This window comes from Phocoena phocoena, chromosome 2 (genome assembly GCF_963924675.1).
Source record: "Phocoena phocoena chromosome 2, mPhoPho1.1, whole genome shotgun sequence".
NCBI classification, from domain to species: domain Eukaryota; kingdom Metazoa; phylum Chordata; class Mammalia; order Artiodactyla; family Phocoenidae; genus Phocoena; species Phocoena phocoena.
The window spans coordinates 99,593,437-99,610,486 of record NC_089220.1 but is presented as its reverse complement, the minus strand read 5'-3'; the positions used below and the strand labels follow the sequence as shown (position 1 = coordinate 99,610,486).

The 17,050-nt window shown below is 39.2% G+C and overlaps 1 protein-coding gene across 1 annotated transcript in view; it reads right to left on the bottom strand.

Moving 5' to 3' along the window:
• The window catches only part of TEX9 (testis expressed 9), a 169,361-nt gene that overhangs the window by 38,534 nt on the left and 113,777 nt on the right, over positions 1-17,050 (bottom strand). The window lies entirely within an intron of this gene.

The following is a 17,050-nucleotide window of genomic DNA, read 5'->3' as shown; positions in this document are numbered from 1 at the left end:
GTCCTTGAGTAAGACAGACTATAGGATCCAGTGCACAGTGAGGTGATCAGCTTTAGACAGAAGAGATAGTAATCCATGGTAATGAGGGGGAAAGAAGAGTAGATGCGTACAAAGGCCAAGAGACTGATGTAAAATTTACTGTTTTCTTAGTAAAAGAGGGGGAAGTTGTGAACTGAGAATGGTAATGTTGGAAGAGGTATTGGAAACATGAGGAGAAAAAATAACCTGTTTAATAATCAACTCTGAAAGTCGGAGAGGGGACTACCTTCTCAGAAAGTAGGAGAGGAAAATAGCATTACACTTGATACTTGTAAATAAGTTAAAGTAGGACCAATCCTCTTGGTTGTGTATTTTTGTCCAGCCATATAGACAAGCAGTATGGGGGAAATTAGGTTGGGTTTTGCCACGCACTACACTGGCAGGGAAATTAAGAATATATTCAATGGATAATTAAGTTGTGCACCATGGAACCTAAGCTGGAAAAGAAGGAAATAAAGAATATGGGGGAAGGGGTAGAGCTATGTAATAAAATATATAAAAATGAGAATATACAACTCTTATATGTATATGATAGATATGCAATATTAAACAAAGATAAGGTACATTCATATCATGATTTTGCAGGATAAATACAGGCAAAAATGAAAAAAGCTTTCTTTACAATATAAGGAAATGAAGAAGGTGAGAAAATGCTTTTGAAGAGTTTTTACTATGAAAGCAGAAAAGAACAAAGCAGCTTTATGAAATGACACAGAGATCAATTTTACCTGGAACAAGATAACAAGAGGGCAGACATTTTTTTTAAAAAGGTGAGTTACTGATGTTAAGATGAGTGTTAGTATGACAAATCCGTGGTCAGAGAAACTTGTGGAGTGACCAATAACTTTAACTTAACCAAAAAAACAAAACAAAAGTGAGATTAAGTCTTCCGGCCATGAAGAAATAATAAACATGTAACACAAAAATGCACTGTAAACAACTAGAAAAAATGATTAAGATATGTTTAATAACTGTTTAGAAATACTGGAAAACAGTAGGGTTGTGACTCCTGAGAAAAGGGAAAATCAGAACAAGTCCTACAATCACCCCAGCATTCTTCTGGGAGGCAATATCCACACTGAGGCTACAGGGAAGAGAAAATACAAACAGAGCCCAGAGGTCCACTGAGTTGAGGAAACAGAACACAGCTGGAGGAGACAGGCAGCTGGGAATTTGTGTGAAGGTTCAAGTAAGGAGGAACTACACTAGGAGAGAGCTTCACGAATCTACACAGGAAATCCCTTCAGTCTATTAGGCTACACCTAAATACATGAAAATTCAAGAAGGCCAGATAAAGCACAATTAGGGAGCTGTAAATAGAACAATTCCCATAGCTCACACAGGGCAGGAAGACATCTGAGGTCTAATCACCCAGAATGACAATCCTCAGTGATCATCAGGGACATTCGGTGGAGATCCTGAAAGGTCTCTTTAGGGGAAGACTTAAGGGTAGAGCTGAACTATTCCTGAAGGCTGCTCTAGACACACTCTAGCAAAACTTAAAAACAGGTCTCAAAGTGATTAAACTGGCAAATAACTACCTGTCAAAATTCAACACTGTCTTCAAAAAGCACACTAAAGAGAAACGCTCAACAATACAATATTCAGTGTCTAGCATCTGGTAAAAAATCACTAACCAAGCCAAGAAGCAGGAAAATGTAACCGATATCCAGGAGAAAAAGAATCAGTCAATAGAAACAAACCCATAAATGAGAAATATAATGGGTACAGTGAACAAGGCTGTCAAAACAGCTATTTTAATTATACATAAGTGATTAAAGCAAAACATTAATATAATGAGAAAATAAGCTGAAGTTATAAGGGAGAATCAAATGGAACTTCTATAGATGTATAATATATCAAAATGAACATCTCTCTGCTTAAGAATAGGGGCATACTAGACACTACAAAGAAAAGATCAGTAACCTACTGAAGACATAGCAATAGAATCTATCCAAATAAAGAACATAAGAAAAAAGGCTGAAAACAGCTCATCAGTAACCTAATATCACGGATATTATCAATGTGAAAATATCAAGTAGTCTAACAGAAGTATAATTGGACTCTCAGGTGGGGGAGGGAAATAGGGAGTACAGGAAAAATGTTTGAAGAAATAATGACCAAAACTTTCCAAATTTGATGCAAACAATAAACCCACAGATTCAAAAAGCTCAACAAACTTCAGGCAGACTAAATACACTCCCCACACAAAACTGAGAAAGCACATAATTATGAAATTGCTGAAAACCACTAACAAAGAGAATGTCTTAAAAGCAGAGAAAAAAGACACATTACGTACCGAAGTAGAAAGAGAAGAATTATGTGGACTTTTAGTCAGAAACTATACAACACGGAAGACAAAGGGAGGACATCTTTAAACTAACAAAAGAGAACAAAACACAAAAACAGTCAACTGACAATTCTATACCTAGTGAAAAATACCCTTCAAAAATTAAAGGACTCAAAAACACATGAGTGCATACAAAACTGGTGAAATCTGAATAATGTCTGTGGATTGTACCAATGTCAGTTTCCTGGTTTTAATACTAGACTATAGTTATGTTAGATGTTACCTTTGAGGGAAACTGAAGGATACACAGGACCTCTCTAGAGGTACTACTTTTTTTTTTTTTTTGCGGTATGCAGGCCTCTCACTGTTGTGGCCTCTCCCGTTGCGGAGCACAGGCTCCGGATGCGCAGGCTCAGCGGCCATGGCTCACGGGCCCAACCGCTCCGCAGCATGTGGGATCTTCCCGGACCGGGGCATGAACCCGCGTCCCCTGCATCAGCAGGCGGACTCTCAACCACTGCGCCACCAGGGAAGCCCTAGAGGTACTATTTTTGCAACTTCATGTGAATTGATAGTCATTCCAAAATAAAAAGGTTTTCTTAAGCAAGGAAAATACTCTTTATCAGAGAAACAAAAACAGAGAATTAGTGACTAGCAAACTGGTACCACAAAAATTGAGAGGGTAGGTATATCAAGCAGAAGTATGGAAAACAGATCTAAAGAATGAAGAATACAAGAAATGGCAAATATCTTCATCTCTTTAAAATATAACTGTTTAAAGAAAAAAATATTGTGTGATGTATGACCTTTAAAAATAAAGGTATGACCACAAACGAAGCAGATGGAGTATGAGAGTGTTATATTATACATGAAATAGTATAACATGATTTGAAGGTAGACTGTGATATGTTAAATATGTATATTGTAAACCTTAAATCTAAGACTAGATACAGCTAATAGTGGAGGGAAAAAATGGAATACTAAAAAATATTCAATTCAAAGGAGGAAAAAGTAACAAAGTTAACAGTTGGGAAAAATAGAAAACAAATAGGAAGACAGTAGGTTTAAAGCCAAACATCAAAAACTGCATTAATGTAAATGGACTGAACATTCCAGTAAGAGACAGAGACTGTCAGAGTGGATAGAGAAGCAAAAACCAATTATATGGGTTCTATAACAAACCCATTTTCAGTACAGAGACAGATTAAAAGTAAAAAGATGACAAAAGAGAGTCAAGATGGTGGAGGAGTAAGAAGACGTGGAGTTCATCTCTCCCCACAAAGGCATCAAGAATACATTTACAAATGGAATGATTCTCACAGAGCACCAGATGCGAACACTAGCAGAAGAGCTCAGACACCTAAAAGGACAAGAAAGATCCCCACATAACTAGGTAGGATGAAAGAAAGAAGAGAAAAGGAAGAGGAGAGGAAGTGGGACATGACCTGCGTCCGAGAGGGGGGGTGCTGAAGGAAAGGAGAGGTTATCACTTCCAGGGAAGCCCCCTCACTGGCGAGGAGATCAGATGGGACAGAAGGGGAGACTTGGGGGCTATCACAGGAGAGCACAGCAACCGATCTGTGGCAGGCAGGACAGAGTGAGACCTACACAGAGGGTCCATGCCACAGCCCTGCAAGCCCTGCCTGAGACATGTGTCCACTGGTTTGGACAGGGGTTGGGTGCCGGAATGTGGGGTTTGAAAAGCAAACTTGGGGAGAGGACTGCTGTTGACTGCGAGGAGGCAGCCTGAGAGGACAGGAGTGACGAAGTCCACAACTGGGAATGCTTGTGGAAGAAGTGCAGACCGCCACAGAAGCGAAGAGCCACTGTTGAGTGACACACAAGGGGCGGGGCCATTTGCAGCCTCTCTCCCCACGTGCCAGCCCCTGCCTCCCCATGCACTAGGAAGGGCCCCCGCTGGGGCTGGCTCTCTTGAGACTGCAGCCGCTGGATCCCCTGTGTGCCTGTCCCCACCAGGGCTCCAGGGACCCTGGCTGCCACCACCTCCATGCCCCTCCTCACCAGGGCGGACTCATGTACTCCGGGGCAGCCTCGGAAACAGACCCCTGTGGGTGGCCCACATGCAGAGGTGGGGCTGAAACCACAGCTGAGCCCCAGGGGCCATGCAACTAAGGAAGAAAAGCTGAAATCTCTTCCCACAGCTGGGCAAACCATAAATTGACACCACTGCCATTGACTTTGTAAACTCAGTGGCTACGGAACATCTAAATGGATGAGTGCTCCCGCAGCCAAGACAGGTCTACCTTTAGCTGCTGTAGACTATGCAGGCACATACACATGGGGCTTGGGCCAGGCCAGAGTCTGAGTTGCCCCCATAACACCCACAGAGGGTCCAGATCCATGATTACTGCAAACCTGGGACCTGACTTCAGTGGATCTACACTGGTGGTCTGGTGGAAACAACGTCTGAGAGACACCAGGCCAACTGCCGGCATACCCACAGTTAAGGTGGAGCTGAGAGCAGCACCAAAAACACTGTAATATGACAGCTTGAACAACAGGTGAAAGGTGACATAACAGAGCACACCACAGGTGAACAGCTCCAGAGGAGGAATACTCAGTGGCTTCCCTCCCAATTTGAGTGCTCCAATCCCTCCAACCTCACACCACAGACCAGAAACACAGCTAAGAAACAGATCTGGGGTCTCTAATCCAACAACTTTGGAGCAGACCCCACTTCTGACACAGCAGTGACAACCACAGAGCAAAGGGCAGGCTCTGCTCAATATCCAGTGCAGGCTCTGGTCACCACAACATCAGTCACACCTCCTATAAAGGGGACAATGGCCAACATACAGCGAGGAAAGAGGTGGCAGACATCCATAAACAGCCCTCACACCAAAAAATATTAAACCACGCAGGCTACACAGGGACGTTCCCATATAAAATGGCCCTACAAGATAGTCTGACGGTCTGGCATTTGCCAGAAGAACCGCCCAGAGCATTTAGGCTTCAACGCCAGCAGTGCTTGAGTGCAGGAGCTCCACAGGGCTGGAGGAAAAAGAGATTCCACTCTTGGAGGGTGCACACAAGGTCTCACGTGCACTGGGACCCAGCATAAAGCAGTATCTCCAAAGAAACATGGCTACACCTAGCTAGGGGTCTTTGAGGGTCTCCTGGAGGGGCAAAGGTCAACTATAGCTCACTGTGACAGCAAGGACACTGGCAGCAGAAGCCACAGGGATACTGATCAGAGTGAGCTCTCCTGAAGGTCCACGTTTTGGCACCATGACCCAGCCCTACCCCACAACCTGCAGGCTCCAGTGCTGGGAAGCCTCAGGCCAAACAACCATCAAGATAGGAACACAGCCCCACCCATCAGAAGAAAGGCTGCCTAAAGTCGTACTGAGCTCACAGCCACCTCAAAACACACCCCTTGACACGGCCCTGCACACGAGAGAAAAGACCCACCCAGCTCCACCCATCAAACGGCAGGCACCAGTCCCTCCCACCAGGAAGCTTGCACGAGCCCCTGGGCCAACCTCACCCACCAGGGGACAGACACCAAAAGCAAGCAGAATTATGATCCTGCAGCCTGTGGAAAGGAGATCCCATACATAAAAAGTTAGAAAATGAAAGGACAGGGAAATATGTTGCAAACGAAGGAACAAGATAAAAACCCACAAGAACAACTAAATGAAGAGGAGACAGGCAATCTACCTGAAAAAGAATTCAGAGTAATGATAGTAAGGATGATCCAAAATCTCGGAAAAAGAATGGAGGCACAGATCAAAAATATACAAGAAATGTTTAACAAAGAGCTAGAAGAGTTAAACAACAAACAGAGATGAACAATACGATAACTGAAATAAAAAATACACTAGAAGGAATCAATAGGAGAATAATTGAGGAAGAAGAATGAATAAGTGACCTGGAAGACAGAACGGTGGAAATCACTGCCACAGAACAAAGAAAAAAGAATGAAAAGACATGAGGACAGTATCAGAGACCTCTGGGACAATATTAAATGCACCAATATTTGCATTATAGGATCCCAGAAGGAGAAGAGAAAGAAAAAGGGTCTGAGAAAATATCTGAAGATATTATAGCTGAAACTTCCCTAACATGAGAATGTAAACAATCATTCAACTCCAGGAAGTGCAGATAATCACATACAAGATGAACCCAAGGAGGAACATGCTGAGACTCATATTAATCAAACTGACAAAAATTAAAAACAAAGAAAAAATACTGAAAGTAACAAGAGAAAAGCAACATTTAACATACAAGAGAATCCCCATAAGATAACAACTGATTTTTCAGCAGAAACTGTGCAGGTCTGAAGAGAGTGGCACGATATACTTAAAGCAATGAAAGGGAAAAACCTACAACCAAGAATACACTACCCAGCAAGGTTCTCATTCAGATTCGACAGAGAAATCAAAAGCTTTACAGACAAGCAAAAGCTAAGAGAATTTAGCACCACCAAACCAGCTTTACAATAAACGCTAAAGGAACTTCTCTAGGGAGGAAAGAGACCAGCAACTTAAAACAACCTTATACATATATAGACTGCTATATCAAAACCTCATGGGAACAGCAAACCCAAAACTACAATAGATGCACACACAAAAAAAGGAACAGAAACGTAAACACAACACTAAAGATGGTCATCAAACCACAAGAGAAAAGAACAAAAGAGGAAGGGAAGAAAAAAAGAGCTACAAAAACAAACCCACAGGGCTTCCCTGGTGGCACAGTGGCTGAGAGTCTGCCTGCCGATGCAGGGGACGTGGGTTCATGCCCCAGTCCGGGAAGATCCCACATGCCGCGGAGTGGCTAGGCCTGTGAGCCATGGCCAATGAGCCTGCATGTCTGGAGCTTGTGCTCCGCAACGGGAGAGGCCACAACAGTGAGAGGCCCGCGTACCGCAAAAAAAACACACAAAAAAACCCACAACAATTAAGAAACTGGCAATAGGAACATATATATTGATAATTACCTTAAATGTAAATGGATTAAATGCTCCAAAAAAAAGACACAGACTAGCTGAATACATAAAAAAACAAGACCCATAAACATGCTATCTATAAGAGACCCACTTCAACTCTAGGGAAACATACAGACTGAAAGTAAGGGGATGGAAAAAAGATATTCCAAGCAAATGGAAATCAAAAGAAAGCTGAAGTAGCAATACTCATATGAGACAAAATAGACTTTAATTTAAAGACTGTTACAAGAGACAAGGAAGGACACTACATAATGACCAAAGGATCAATCCAGGAAGAAGATATAACAATTGTAAATATCTATGCATTCAACATAGGAACACATCAATATACAAGGCAAATGCTAACAGCCTTAGAAGTGGAAATCGACAGTAACACATTCACAGTGGGGGAATTTAACACACCAGTTATACACGTGGACAGATCATCCAGACAGAAAATTAATAAGGAAAACACAAGCCTTAAGTGACACATTAGACCAGACAGATTTAATTGATATTTATAGGTCATTCCATCCGAAAGCAGCAGAATACACTTCTTCTCAAGTACACATGGAACATTATCCAGGATAGAGCACATCATGGGCCACAAATCAAGCCTCGGTAAATTTAAGAAAACCAAAATCATATCAAGCATCTTTTCCGAACACAATGCTTTGAGATTAGAAATCAATTAGAGGAAAAAAACTGTAAAAAACCCAAACACATGGATGCTAAACAATACGTTACTAAACAACCAATGGATCACTGAAAAAATCAAAAAGGAAATAAAAAATATCTAGAGGCAATGACAACGAAAACACAACAATCCAAAACCTATGGGACACAGCAAAAGCAGTTCTAAGAGGGAAGTTTATCACAATACAATCCTACCTCAGGAAACAAGAAAAATCTCAAATAAACCAACTAAAGCAACTAGAGAAAGAAGAACAAACAAAACCTAAAGTTAGTAAAAGGAAAATCAGAAAGATCAGAGCAGAAATCAATGAAATGGAAAGGAAAAAAAACAATAGCAAAGATCAATGAAACTAAAAGCTGGTTCTTCGAGAAGATAAACCAAATTGATAAACCTTTAGCCAGACTCATTAAGAAAAAAAGGGAGAGGACCCAAATCAAAAAAAGTAGAATAAAAAAGAAGTTACAATGGATATGACAGAAATACAAAGGATCACAAGAGACTACTACAAGCAACTATACGCCAATAAAATGGACAACCTAGAAGAAATGGACAAATTCTTAGCAGGTACAACCTTCCAAGAACAACCTTCCAAGACTGAACCTGGAAGAAATAGAAAATATAAACAAATCAATCACAAGTACTGAAATTGAAACTGTGATTAAAAATCTTCCAACAAACAAAAGTCCAGGACCAGATGGCTTCACAGGCAAACTCTATCAAACATTTAGAGAAGAGTTAACACCAATCCTTCTGAAACTCTTCCAAAAAATGGCAGAGGAAGAAACATTCTCAAGCTCATTCTACGAGGCTACCATCACCCTGATACCAAAACCAGACAAGGATGTCACAAAGAAAGAAAACTACAGGCCAATATCACTGATGAACATAGATGCAAAAATCCTCAACAAAATACTAGCAAACAGAATCCAAGAGCACATTAAAAGGATCATACACCATGATCAAGTGGGGTTTATTCCAGGGATGTAAGGACTCGTCAACATATGTAAATCAATCAATGAGATATACCACATTAACAAACTAAAGAATAAAAACAATATGATCATCTCAATAGATGCAAAAAAAGCTTTTGACAAAATTCAACCCACATTTATGATAAAAAACTCTCTAGAAAGTGGGCACAGAGGGAACCTACCTCAACATAATAAAGGCCGTATATGACAAATCCACACAAACATCGTTCTTACCAGTGAAAATCTGAAAGCATTTCCTCCAAGATCAGGAAAAAGAAAAGGATGCCCACTCTCACCACTTTTATTCAACAAGATCAGGAACAAGTCAAGGATGTCCACTTTCAACCACTTTTATTCCAATTTTGGAAGTCCTAGCCACGGCAGTCAGAGAAGAAGAAGAAACAAAAGGAATTCAAATTGGAAAAGAAGAAGTAAAACTATCACTGTTTGCAGATGACACGATACTATACATAGAAAATCCTAAAGATACTACCAGAAAACTACCAGAGCTCATCAATGAATTCGGTAAAGTTGCAGGATACAAAATTAATACGAAGAAATCTCTTGCACTCCTATACACTAAAAATGAAAGATCAGAAAGAGAAATTAAAGAAAATATCCCATTTACCGTGGCATCCAAAAGAATAAAATACCTAGGAATAAACCTACCTAAGGAGGCAAAAGACCTGTACTCCGAAAACTGTAAGATACTGATGAAAGAAATTAAAGATGATACAAACAGATGGAGAGATATACCATGTTCTTGGATTGGAAGAATCAACATTGTCATTGATTCTTTACAGAGCATTTTTTACAGAATTAGAACAAATAATTTTACAATTTGTATGGAAACACAAAAGACACCGAACGCCAAAGCAATGTTGAAAAAGGAAAACGGGGCTGTAGGAAACAGGCTCCCTCACTTGAGACTATACTACAAAGCCACACTAATCAAAACAGTATGGTACTAGCAAAAAAAACAGGAATATAGATCAAGGGACCATTGTTGTGTTCCTGGGAACACCCCATGGAGAGGGTTAGCCTAAGCAGCACCCTGGGGTTGAGCAACAGGTTGGGGGAACTTGTCCAACAAATCAAGGTCAGTGCACAAAAGTATCGTTTATCCATGGCATGATGGAGATAAGCGAGTGAGCCTGCAGACTGATGTCTCCAATTATGGGTGAATGATTCGCTCTGGGTTGGATACTTTCACCTGCATTTACCTGGTCTGAGTTGTACCAAGAGACCAAGTTCTAGTTTCTTCCTAAGAATGGTAGGTTCAGGAAAGGTTGTTTTTATAGATAATAGATCCTCTTTTCTTCTTTGGGGACCCAACCCTTAGCCACGCTCAGTCCGTGTGACTAGGAGGGATGGACTTCATTTCCCACCCACCTCTGTTCCCATGTCCAGAGCTCAACACCCGACCAAAGCTTGTCCAGTGCTGAGTCTGCAAAGCTAAAGTAATTGGTTTGGGGTCAAACTAATGGGAATCAACCTCAAGACTCCTGCTGGAGCTGTGGGGAAGCACGGGCTCTCTCTTTGTTGGGGTTGTGATAGAAAGTCCAGAGATAAACTCATGCACCTATGGTCTCCTAAACTATAACAAAGGAGGCAACAATATACAATGGACAAAAGACAGTCTCTTCAATAAGTGGTGCTGGGAAAACTGGACAGCTACATGTTAAAGAATGAAATTAGAACATTCTCTAACACCATACACAAAAATAAACTCAAAATGGATTAAAGATCTAAGTGTAAGACTAGATACCATAAAACTCTTAGAGGAAAACATAGGAAGAACACTCTTTGACATAAATCATAGCAAGATCTTTTTTGATTCACCTCCTAGAGTAATGAAAATAAAACCAAAAATAAACAAATGGGACCTAATTAAAATTAAAAGCTTTTGCACAGGGGCTTCCCTGGCGGCGCAGTGGTTGAGAGTCTGCCTGCCGATGCAGGGGACACAGGTTTGTGCCCTGGTCCGGGAAGATCCCACATGCCACGGGGTGGCTGGGCCTGTGAGCCATGGCCTCTGAGCCTGCACATCCGGAGCCTGTGCTCCGCAATGGGAGAGGCCACAACGGTGAGAGGCCCACATACCACAAAAAAAAAAAAAAAAAAAAAAGCTTTTGCACAGCAAAGGAAACCATAAAAAAAAATGAAAAGACAACCCACAGAATGGGAGAAAATGGATGCAAATGAAGTGATGGACAAGAGATTAATCTCCAAAATAAACAAACAGCCCATGCAGCTTATTATCAAAAAAACAAACAACCCAATCAGAAAATGGACAGCTATAAACAGACATTTCACCAAGGAAGACATACAGATGGCCAAGAGGTACATGAAAAGATGCTCAACATCACTAATTAGTAGAGAAATACAAATCAAAAATACAGTGAGGTATCACTTCACATCACTCAGTATGGCCATCAACAAAAAATGTACAAAAATAAATGCTGGGGAGGGTATGCTGAAAAGGGAACCCTCCTACACAGTTGGTGGGAAGGTAAATTAGTACATCCACTATGGAGAACAGTATGGAGGTTCCTTAAAAAATTAAAAATAGAGCTACCATATGATCTAGCAATCCCACTCTTGAGCATATATCCAGAGAAAACCATAATTTGAAAAGATATACATGTACCCCAATGTTCACTGCAGCACCATTTACAGCAGCCAGGACATGGCTAACTGTCTGTTGAAGGAGGAATGGATAAAGAAGATGTAATATACATATACAATGAAATATTACTCAGCCATAAGAAAGAACGAAATAATGCCATTTGCAGCAACATGGATGGACCTAGAGATTTTCATACTGAGTGAAGTAAGTCAGACAGAGAAAGACAAATATCATATGATATCACTTACATATGGAATCTAAAATAATGGTACAAATGAACCTATTTACAAAACAGAAATAGAGTCAGAGATGTAGAAAACAAACTTATGGTTATCAAGGGGGAGAGGGGGCAGGATGGATAAACTGGGAGATTGGGATTGACATATACACACTAATATATATAAAATAGATAAGAAAAACCTACCATATAGCCCAGAGAACTCTACTCAATACTTTGTAATGACCTATATGGAATAGAATCTAAAAAAGAATGGATTTATGTATATGTATAACTGATTCACTTTGCTGTACAGCAGAAACTAACACAACATTGTAAATCAACTATAATCCACTAAAAATTAATTTTAAAAAAAGAGTATAATAATTATAATCTAACACAAACACTGAGAACAAAACTGCAATTACTACACTAATGTTAGACAAAGTAGACTGTGGAACAAAGAGTATTATCAGAGCTTTTTTAAAATAGTGTTTCACCATAAACGAGATGAAAAGACACAGGGGAGAAAAAATTTGCAAATGAAGCAACTGACAAAGTATTAATCTCCAGAATTTGCAAGCAGCTCATGCAGCTCAATATCAAAAAAACAAACAACCCAATCCAAAAATGGGCAGAAGACCTAAATAGACATTTCTCCAAAGAAGATATACAGATTGCCAACAAACACATGAAAGAATGCTCAACATCACTAATCATTAGAGAAATGCAAATCAAAACTACAGTGAGGTATCACCTTACATCAGTCAGAATGGCCATCATCAAAAAAATCTACAAAGAAAAAAAATCTACAAACAATAAATGCTGGAGAGGTGTGGAGAAAAGGGAACCCTCTTGCACTGTTGGTGGGAATGTAAATTGATACAGCCACTATGGAGAACAGTATGGAGGTTCCTTAAAAACTAAAAACAGAACTACCATATGACTCATCAATCCCACTACTGGACATATACCCTGAGAAAACCATAATTCAAAAAGAGTTCATGTACCACAATGTTCATTGCAGCACTATTTACGATAGCCAGGACATGGAAGCAACCTAAGTGTCCATCGACAGATGAATGGATAAAGATGTGGCACATATATACAACAGAATATTACTCAGCCACAAAAAGAAACGAAATTGAGTTATTTGTAGTGAGGTGGATGGACCTAGAGTCTGTCATACAGAGTGAAGTAACCGTATGCTAACACGTATATATGGAATATAAAAAAAAAAAAGGTCCTGATGAACCTAGGGGCAGGACAGAAATAAAGATGCTGACTTAGAGAATGGACTTGGGGACACAGGGAGGGGGAAGTGTAAGCTGGGACGACATGTGAGAGTAGCACTGACATATATACACTACCAAATGTAAAAGAGATAGCTAGTGGGAAGCAGCTGCAGAGCACAGGGAGATCAGCTCCGTGCTTTGTGACCACCTAGAGGGGTGGGATGGGGGGGTGGGAGGGAGACGCAAGAGGGAGTGGATATGGGGATATATGTATACATATAACTGATTCACTTTGTTATATGGCAGAAACTAACACACCAGTGTAAAGCAATTATACTCCAATAAAGATGTTAAATAAAAGAAAAGAAATACCAGGAAGGAAATTAGAAAATACTTTGAACTTAATGAAAATAAAAAGACAGTCTCAAATTTTGTGGGATGCAGATAAAGCAGCACTTAGAAGAAAATTTATAGCTTTAAATGCTTATGTGAGAAAAGAAGTAGAAAATCAATTATCTAAACTTCTGCTTTAAGAATCCTGAAAAATAAGAGCAAATTAAGCCCAAATAAGTATGAAGGAAATGCTAAAGATAAGGTTAGAAATCAATAAACAGAAAACTGACAAACAGTACAGAAAAACTAACGAAGTCAAATGCTGAATCATTGAAAAGTTCAATGAAATTGATAAGTATGTAACTAGACTAAGAATAAAACAGAGAAGAGACAAATTATTAACATCAAGACTGAAATGGGGTCATTATCACAGATATTAAAAATATAAATAAAAATATAATACATGAATATTATGTTCAAATTTATGCCAATAAATTTGACTACTTAGATGAGTTGGAAAAATTTCTTGAAAAACAAATTACCAAAACTGACTCAAAAAGTTATGGAAAATCCAAATAGACTTATATACACTAATAAAATTCATGGGCAAAGACTTCTCAAATAGGATGAAAAAAGCACAAAACCACACACTGTGGTTTCGAAAGACACTTAAGAAAATTTAAAAGCCAATCCAGATTGGGAGAAACTATTCACAATACATATTCTTTCTAGCAAAGAAACTATATAAGGAAGCATAAAGAACTCTTACTACAACCCAATGTTTTTAAATTGGGCAAAAAATTTGAACATACACTTAACAAAAGAAGATATATGAACAGCCAATAAGCATATGAAAACATGCTCGAGATCAACAGTTATCAGGGAAATACAAATAAGCCTATACTGAGATACTACTTCTACCCCTCTAGAGTGGCTAATACTAAAAAGACTGACAATATCAAGTGTTAAGTGAGGATATAGACTAACTGGAACTCTCATACATTGCTATTGGGAATGAAGAATGGTACAATCACTTTAGAACATAGTTTGACAGTTTCTTAAAAAGTTAAACATGATACTCAGAAGTTCTACTACTAGGTATTTAATCAACATCATGAATGATACTGAATGTGTCTACACAAAAACATGTATCTACACAAAAACTTGTACATGAAAATTCATAGTGGCTTTATTTTTTATAGTCCAAAGCTAGAAAAAACTCAAATTCCCATCAACTGGTGAATACATGAAATGTGTAAATCCATAAATACCACTCAGCAATACAAGGGAATGAATCACAAAACAAGCAACAACACTGATGAACGTCAACAACATTATGCTGAAGAAGACAGATGCAAAGAAGTACATACTTAGGAATCCATCTATATGAAATTTTATAACAAGGAAAATAAATCTGTAGTAAAAGAATGCAAATCAGTGGCCGCCTGGGGCTATGATTAGACACTGGGGATTTATGGGGTAGAGACACAAAGGAAATTTGGGGGAGTGAGAGAAAAATAAAATCCAAAGCTGGAGTAGAATGCTTTCTGTTTTTTTCTTTTTTTTTGCGGTACGCGGGCCTCTCACTGTTGTGGCCTCTCCCGTTGCGGAGCACAAGCTCCGGACGCACAGGCTCAGCGGCCCTGGCTCACGGGCCTAGCCGCTCCGTGGCACGTGGGATCTTCCCAGACTGGGGCACGAACCAGTGTCCCCTACATCGGCAGGCGGACTCTCAACCACTGCGCCACCAGGGAAGCCCTCTGTTTTTATATTTTAAAAATGACTCCATCTGTTAGAATCAGCAGCTAAAATAAGTTAATATACATAACAATGTTTTAATAGTTGGTTTTTGCAGGTTTACAGAAGCAGCTACTTAAGCTCTGTTTTGCATTTCTGTGAACTGTACACTAGATTTGTTTCTAGAGATATAAAAAATGAATTAGCAAGAAAGATTCAATCTTGAGTTTCACATAATCCAGGAGAGTTATGTTATGCCTCTCTGGCTGGTAGGTAGATAGGAATTCAAGCTGAGAAGCTCAGAGCCAGTGCAAATTTTCATAAAAATCTTCAGCTAGCCAATGTATCATAATGCCCTAGTACATTCACTGTGAACTAAAAGTTTCAAATATTAATTCTAAATAACGAGATTTTAGAACAGCTGTGTGTTTAAGTCTATTTAATTCTGGGGAGTTGGAGAAAGAGTCTACATGATTTAGAGTCAGATAAACAGAGTTTGAACCTTGCTCTGCCATTCCTGTTTGACCTTAGGCAATTTGCTTATCCTCTCAGACTCAGTTTCCCTTTTGTAAAATGTGTTTTACCTGGCAGGTAACACTCAAAAAATGTTAGTTCCTTTTCTGCCCAAATGAAAGTAGAGTTATAATCAATGTGGTCCTTTGAGAATATTAATCTTTTGACAGGGTACAAAATACAATGGATAAGAAAAAGAGAAAGGACATAAAATAACTAGTGAGAAGGATTCAGAAGTAAGATAATAATAGCCTGAAACAAGAAGTGGCAATGCGAATTGAAAAGAAGAGATGAATGAGAACATTTAGAAGAAAGACAACACGGGATTGGGTATAAGAGCTAAGAACAAGAAAAGAATCAAAGATGCAGGCAAGTTATGTGGACTAGAGCAGTGACATGACCACAGCTTGGATGGATGATGACAAATGGTAAGGTGACAAATTAAAACAGTTGTTTCCCAGATATAACAGCTTGTTTTTTCTTAGACCACTTACTTGCCTTTATTTCTTAGAGCAATAGAAACATAGTACAAACTATGTACGTAATTTTAAATTTCCTAGCAGTCACTTTAAGAAGAAATACGCAAAATAAATTTTATTACTATATTTCATTTATCCCAGTATATCCAAAATATTATCATTTCAACATGTAACCATTAAAATATTAATGAGATTTTGCATTGTTTTTTGTATGTAATCTTCAAAATTTGATGTTGATTTACAGCACGTCACAAGTTGGAATAGACACATGTGAGTGGCTACCATTTTTGACAGCACAGGCTTAGAGTATTAGATACTGTAATTAATTTTTCTTTCCAGATGAGAAGGTCAACAAAATGTGGAATACCCATTCAATGTTACAGGCAACAATAAAAAGGAAGACTACAACATGGATGAATCGCAAATGCATTATGCTAAGTGATCGGACTCAGGAAGCTACTATGTAATTCTATTTATATGACATTCTGGAAAAGGCCAAAATATAAGAATCAAAAACAGATCAGTGGTTGCGTGAGGTTGGGAGTAGGGAGAGGACTTGACTAAATTCACAGAGAAATTTTTTGGTACGATGGAAGTGTTCTGTATCTCAATTATGGTGATGGCTATGTGACTATGCATTTGTCAAAATTCATAATGGAACTGTATAGAGTCATCCCTCAGTATCCACAGGGGATTGGTACCACCAATCTAACGTGTGTTGGTAGGATGTGGAGAAATTGGAACCCTTATATACTGCTGGTAGAAATGTAAAAATGGTATAGCTGGTTTGGAAAACAGCCTGCAGTTCCTCAAAGGTTAAATGTAAGGTTATAATTTACCAATTCTACTCCTAGGTATATACCCAAGAAAAACAAAAACATATATCTACACAAAAACTTGTACATGGATGTTCACAGCAGCATTACCCAAAACAGCCCAAAAGTAGAAACAACCCAAAT